The 5,894-nt window shown below is 45.9% G+C and overlaps 1 long non-coding RNA gene across 1 annotated transcript; it reads right to left on the bottom strand.

The window, feature by feature from the left end:
• Window positions 1–207: 207 nt before the first annotated feature.
• On the bottom strand, window positions 208–4,140 carry LOC120997093. The gene is made up of 6 exons (XR_005778081.1): window positions 4,053–4,140; window positions 1,908–1,995; window positions 1,536–1,699; window positions 1,056–1,159; window positions 778–898; window positions 208–493 (listed from the first exon to the last, which is right to left on the bottom strand). It is a non-coding gene; the product is annotated as an uncharacterized LOC120997093 (long non-coding RNA).
• Between the last annotated feature and the right edge of the window lie 1,754 nt (window positions 4,141–5,894).

The raw sequence follows: 5,894 nt of genomic DNA, 5'->3' as shown, positions 1-5,894 counted from the left end.
GGCACTGCCTCTGACTGGAGAGGAAAAAGCTCAGTCTCCAGACGCGTCAAAGCTTCTTTACTGTGAGAACTGTGAATCTGTGAAATAGACTTCCTCAGGACGTGGTCACAGCAGGAACAGTGGACAGTTTCAAAAAGGGTTTAGAAAAATTCTTAAAAGTAAAAAACATTAATGCTTATGAAAATGTGCAGAAATCTGAGTCTCACTTCCTTCAGGGATTCGCGTCCCCCCCTAGCCCTTGGTTGAACTTGATGGACTTATGTCTTTTTTCAACTGTATTAACTATGTAACATCAGCACCACTATCACCCCCATCAGCACCACTATCACCCCCATCAGCACCATTAGTGCTTTCTCCAGCACAGTCTTATGATATGTCAATGAGATGATCAGAAAACCCCCTTCAAGTAGCCCAGTGCCTCCAGAATAAGACCCCGGGAATCTCATGGTGATGTCTCCATCTTCTCCCAGGTTCTGGGCTTCCAATATGGAATCTACAAGACAAGATCACACATAAATGGCTGACTATACAGGAGGGGTAGGGCATAGGGGGTGAGTTGTTTGCTCAGGGCCCAACGGGGGGCAATTATTTTGTGTCTTTCCCAGTTAAATAAAATGATGTAGTATTTCAGATTTCTCATGTGCTGCCATCTAGTGGTCAAACAGTTACACTGCAGACAGGTAATTGCTGCCTGAGCCAAGATAAGCAGCTTTCACACGGAAGGGAATCCTGTAGACAGCTTACACAAAACGGACTCTGGGGGGTCCCAGAACATACCGGCTGCTACCTGGCGGAGTTCTGCACACAAATCCATTGACGTCTTGTAGAGCAGTCTAGCGCCCCCAGGTGGGAGTTCAGGTAAGCGCATCTCAGGAGGCTGATGTTCTCATTATCCACACTAGGAAATACAATTGCATCACTTATGTATCGGCAGATCTTCTCCCCCCACTAAATCTATCTGTGCATTATGGATTGACTATCATCCAGCTTTCCAGAAACAGATATAAGAAGTGAAATATATTTATGGGGGTTTCATGAATTTTGGGGAGACCTACCTGCCATCATGCAGAGAACCGTCAGTCCACATCCACCGCCCGTCCTGGTTTATGCTGAGCCCAATCCAGTAATTAACATTTTCCCGGTATCTTTCTATGGTTTTCTAGAAGAGGAAAAGGATTGTTATAAATGTACCCAAAAACTTTGTAGCAACTCAATCCCCCCCGATGTCTCTGCCCCTCCCCCATATGATACTGCTGATAGGCCAACACATAATACTGTCCCCTCTTCATCTCCCAGTCACTGCAGCCTCAGATATTTCTGATCACATCCAGCTTTCTCTGTCTCTTGCTGACTTTCATTAATTATTGTTGTTGTTTTTTTAGGTGGAGTTGCCCTTTAAGGTTTGGTATTCTGAGATGAAGCAGAACAACATAAATACCTGAGGATGGAGGAGCTCGGTGTGATGAACGAGGAGGTGACCTGATGTATGAGGATAAGGACAGGGGGAGGGAGGAGGGGGATGAAGATGAAGTCACCTTTATCTCCTGATCTCTATGCACGGCCAGTGTGGAGCCATGTGTAGTGCAGAACTCCAGGCTGTCATTCCAGGACTTAGAATCATCTGAGAAGTAGTAACAGCGACCTCCAACCCAAATCCAGGACTCTTCACATGGGGGTCCCCGGAAGTCGACCAAACACACTAAACGTATCAAGTAACAGTCACTTTCCCAACTACTGACTGCTAAGAAGTTGCAGCATTGTATCATCTCATGACATGCATGACATCACACGCTGCCCCTCCCATAATTCACTGCTGTGTGACATCATAAGACTGTATTCAGAACACGCCTGTGTCATGTCCACATTCTCACAGATAATAATGTACCCTGTAAAGATAAATCACTCACCATAAAACAAGCCGGACAGCAAAGAGGCGACCACCACGGAGCAGATAATCAGACAAAAGCAAGGAATCTTCACAGGCCGGCTACAGAACTTAAAGAGAAGAAAAAGGCATTAATGCAGTTCCATTGTAAACCACACGAGGGCAGTATATCAGGGTGCAGCACAACTAATCCCCACATGAGGGCAGTATATCACGGTGCAGCACCACTAATCACAACATGAGGGCAGTATATCAGGATGCAGCACCACTAATCACCACATGAGGGCAGTATATCAGGATGCAGCACCACTAATCACAACATGAGGGCAGTATATTAGGTGCAGCACCACTAATCACCACATGAGGGCAGTATATCAGGATGCAGCACCACTAATCACCACATGAGGGCAGTATATCAGGATGCAGCACCACTAATCACCACATGAGGGCAGTATATCAGGATGCAGCACCACTAATCACCACACGAGGGCAGTATATCAGGATGCAGCACCACTAATCACCACATGAGGCAGTATATCAGGATGCAGCACCACTAATCACCACATGAGGGCAGTATATCAGGATGCAGCACCACTAATCACCACATGAGGGCAGTATATCAGGATGCAGCACCACTAATCACCACATGAGGCAGTATATCAGGATGCAGCACCACTAATCACCCCATGAGGGGAGTATATCAGGATGCAGCACCACTAATCACCACACGAGGGCAGTATATCAGGATGCAGCACCACTAATCACCACACGAGGGCAGTATATCAGGATGCAGCACCACTAATCACCACATGAGGCAGTATATCAGGATGCAGCACCACTAATCACCACATGAGGGCAGTATATCAGGATGCAGCACCACTAATCACCACATGAGGCAGTATATCAGGATGCAGCACCACTAATCACCACATGAGGCAGTATATCAGGATGCAGCACCACTAATCATCACACATGAGGGCAGTATATCAGGATGCACCGCCAGGGCATCTGAGCTGTATAGGCGAGAGATTTTTCTGAGCTCCTTTTGAAAATGAAAGGCGGACTCTGATTGGTTGCTAGGGGCCAGTTTTCCTTTACACCAGTTTTGATAAATTTCCCCCTGAATTTTTAACTGGACCCTTCTCGAGGTGCCGCACCTTATTCACCCAGCATATACAGTACAGACCAAAAGTTTGGACACACCTTCTCATTCAAAGAGTTTTCTTTATTTTCATGTCTATGAAAATTGTAGATTCACACTGAAGGCATCAAAACTATGAATTAACACATGTGGAATTATATACATAACAAACAAGTGTGAAATAACTGAAAATATGTCATATTCTAGGTTCTTCAATGTAGCCACCTTTTGCTTTGATTACTGCTTTGCACACTCTTGGCATTCTCTTGATGAGCTTCAAGAGGTAGTCCCCTGAAATGGTTTTCACTTCACAGGTGTGCCCTGCCAGGTTTAATAAGTGGGATTTCTTGCCTTATAAATGGGGTTGGGACCATCAGTTGCGTTGAGGAGAAGTCAGGTGGATACACAGCTGATAGTCCTACTGAATAGACTGTTAGAATTTGTATTATGGCAAGAAAAAAGCAGCTAAGTAAAGAAAAAACAAGTGGCCATCATTACTTTAAGAAATGAAGGTCAGTCAGTCAGCCGAAAAATTGGGAAAACTTTGAAAGTAAGGGCTATTTGACCATGAAGGAGAGTGATGGGGTGCTGCGCCAGATGACCTGGCCTCCACAGTCACCGGACCTGAACCCAATCGAGATGGTTTGGGTTGAGCTGGACCGCAGAGTGAAGGCAAAAGGGCCAACAAGTGCTAAGCATCTCTGGGAACTCCTTCAAGACTGTTGGAAGACCATTTCAGGGGACTACCTCTTGAAGCTCATCAAGAGAATGCCAAGAGTGTGCAAAGCAGTAATCAAAGCAAAAGGTGGCTACTTTGAAGAACCTAGAATATGACCTATTTTCAGTTGTTTCACACTTGTTTGTTATGTATATAATTCCACATGTGTTAATTCATAGTTTTGATGCCTTCATAGTCATGAAAATAAAGAAAACTCTTTGAATGAGAAGGTGTGTCCAAACTTTTGGTCTGTACTGTATAATGTCACATTCGAGGAGGGTTTCAGTTATGGACACAGTGTCACTTACAGACTTCTTCTCCACGTTCTTCAGTAAAGCAGATGACACATTTTGTCCATCATCTTGTTTCTGTAAAAAGATAAAAAGTTTTGGTGAGAACAGACGGACACTGGCAGAGGCGACCACAAACTGATCCCACTGTCTGCAACATCCTCCATATATCTGTAATGAGCTCCCCCTAGTGGTGGCTGTATATATCTGTATGTAGTGAGCTCCCTCTAGTAGTGGCTGTATAATCTGTATGTAGTGAGCTCCCTCTAGTGGTGGCTGTATAATCTGTATGTAGTGAGCTCCCTCTAGTGGTGGCTGTATATATCTGTATGTAGTGAGCTCCCTCTAGTGGTGGCTGTATATATCTGTATGTAGTGAGCTTCCTCTAGTAGTGGCTGCATAATCTGTATGTAGTGAGCTCCATCTAGTGGTGGCTGTATAATCTGTATGTAGTGAGCTCCCTCTAGTGGTGGATGTATATATCTGTATGTAGTGAGCTCCCTCTAGTGGTAGCTGTATAATCTGTATGTAGTGAGCTCCCTCTAGAGGTGGCTGTATAATCTGTATGTAGTGAGCTCCCTATAGTGGTGGCTGTATAATCTGCATGTAGTAAGCTCCCTCTAGTGGTGGCTGTATAATCTGTATGTAGTGAGCTCCCTCTAGTGGTGGCTGTATAATCTGTACGTAGTGAGCTCCCTCTAGTGGTGGCTGTATATATATGTATGTAGTGAGCTCCCTCTAGTAGTGGCTACATAATCTGTATGTAGTGAGCTCCTGTAATGACCGGCCTCACGCAAAGGGAGGGAAATGGGAAGGCCCTGTCCAAGGGAGAGGGAAAGGTGGTGACCCCTGACTCACCTTGCGGCTGGCACCTGACTGCCCTGACGTCCCTAGACGGGTTCCTCACCCGTAGCCGATCACGTGCCTAAACCCTGGCTTTCCCTAAGATGAGCCCTATGTAGTGAACGGGGCGGTGGGATCACTAGTCCGCACCAATGACACTAAAAAGAAAACACCAAGGAGAGGACAGACAATACAGACAAACATATAATCCCAGGTGGGCGACAACAGCAGACCACCAAGGCCCAACAGGGATCCGGAGGGTAACATTCTGGAACAACAACCAGGGATCACAGCTACTCAGTTCCAGTGGGTCAGTATAGAAGTCCAGGCAGGAAGCTCTATATCTGGCAACCAGAGAAGTGGGAGAGGGGAATATAAGGAGGTTGGGATTGCTGGACAAGAAACAGCTGAGGAGAAGAAGCTACGGATCCCTGAGTGAGCCAAAAAGGGTTGCAAGGCAAACCCAGAAAGCTACCATTAAGACACAGCACTATCTTTATACATAGAACGTGCAGCCACCCGCTGCGACTTCCTGACCCCGGGTATAACGGAGTCAGACGTGGCTCTTGACACCCTCGTGACAGTACCCCCCCTTCTACGAGGGGCCTCCGGACACTCAGGACTAGGTCCCTCAGGATGAGAGGCATGAAAAACCCGAACTAACCTGTCGGCGTTTACCTCAGATGCAGGAACCCACATTCTTTCCTCGGGACCGTAACCTCTCCAATGCACCAGATATTGAAGAGAGCGGCGGACCCGACGAGAATCAACAATTTTGGATATTTTAAACTCTAGATTACCATCCACAATAACAGGAGGAGGTGGCAGCGGTGACGGTTCTAGAGGTGGAACATACTTTTTGAGTAACGACTTATGGAAGACGTTATGAATTTTAAAAGTCTGAGGTAGCTCCAGACGAAAAGCCACGGGGTTAATGATGGCTACTATTTTGTAAGGACCAATAAACCTAGGACCCAGTTTCCAAGAGAGAACCTTTAATTTAATATTCCTAGTAGA

Source organism: Bufo bufo, chromosome 4 (genome assembly GCF_905171765.1).
Source record: "Bufo bufo chromosome 4, aBufBuf1.1, whole genome shotgun sequence".
NCBI classification, from domain to species: domain Eukaryota; kingdom Metazoa; phylum Chordata; class Amphibia; order Anura; family Bufonidae; genus Bufo; species Bufo bufo.
Note: the sequence above shows the minus strand (reverse complement) of the source record. Positions and strands in the feature narration are given on the sequence as shown.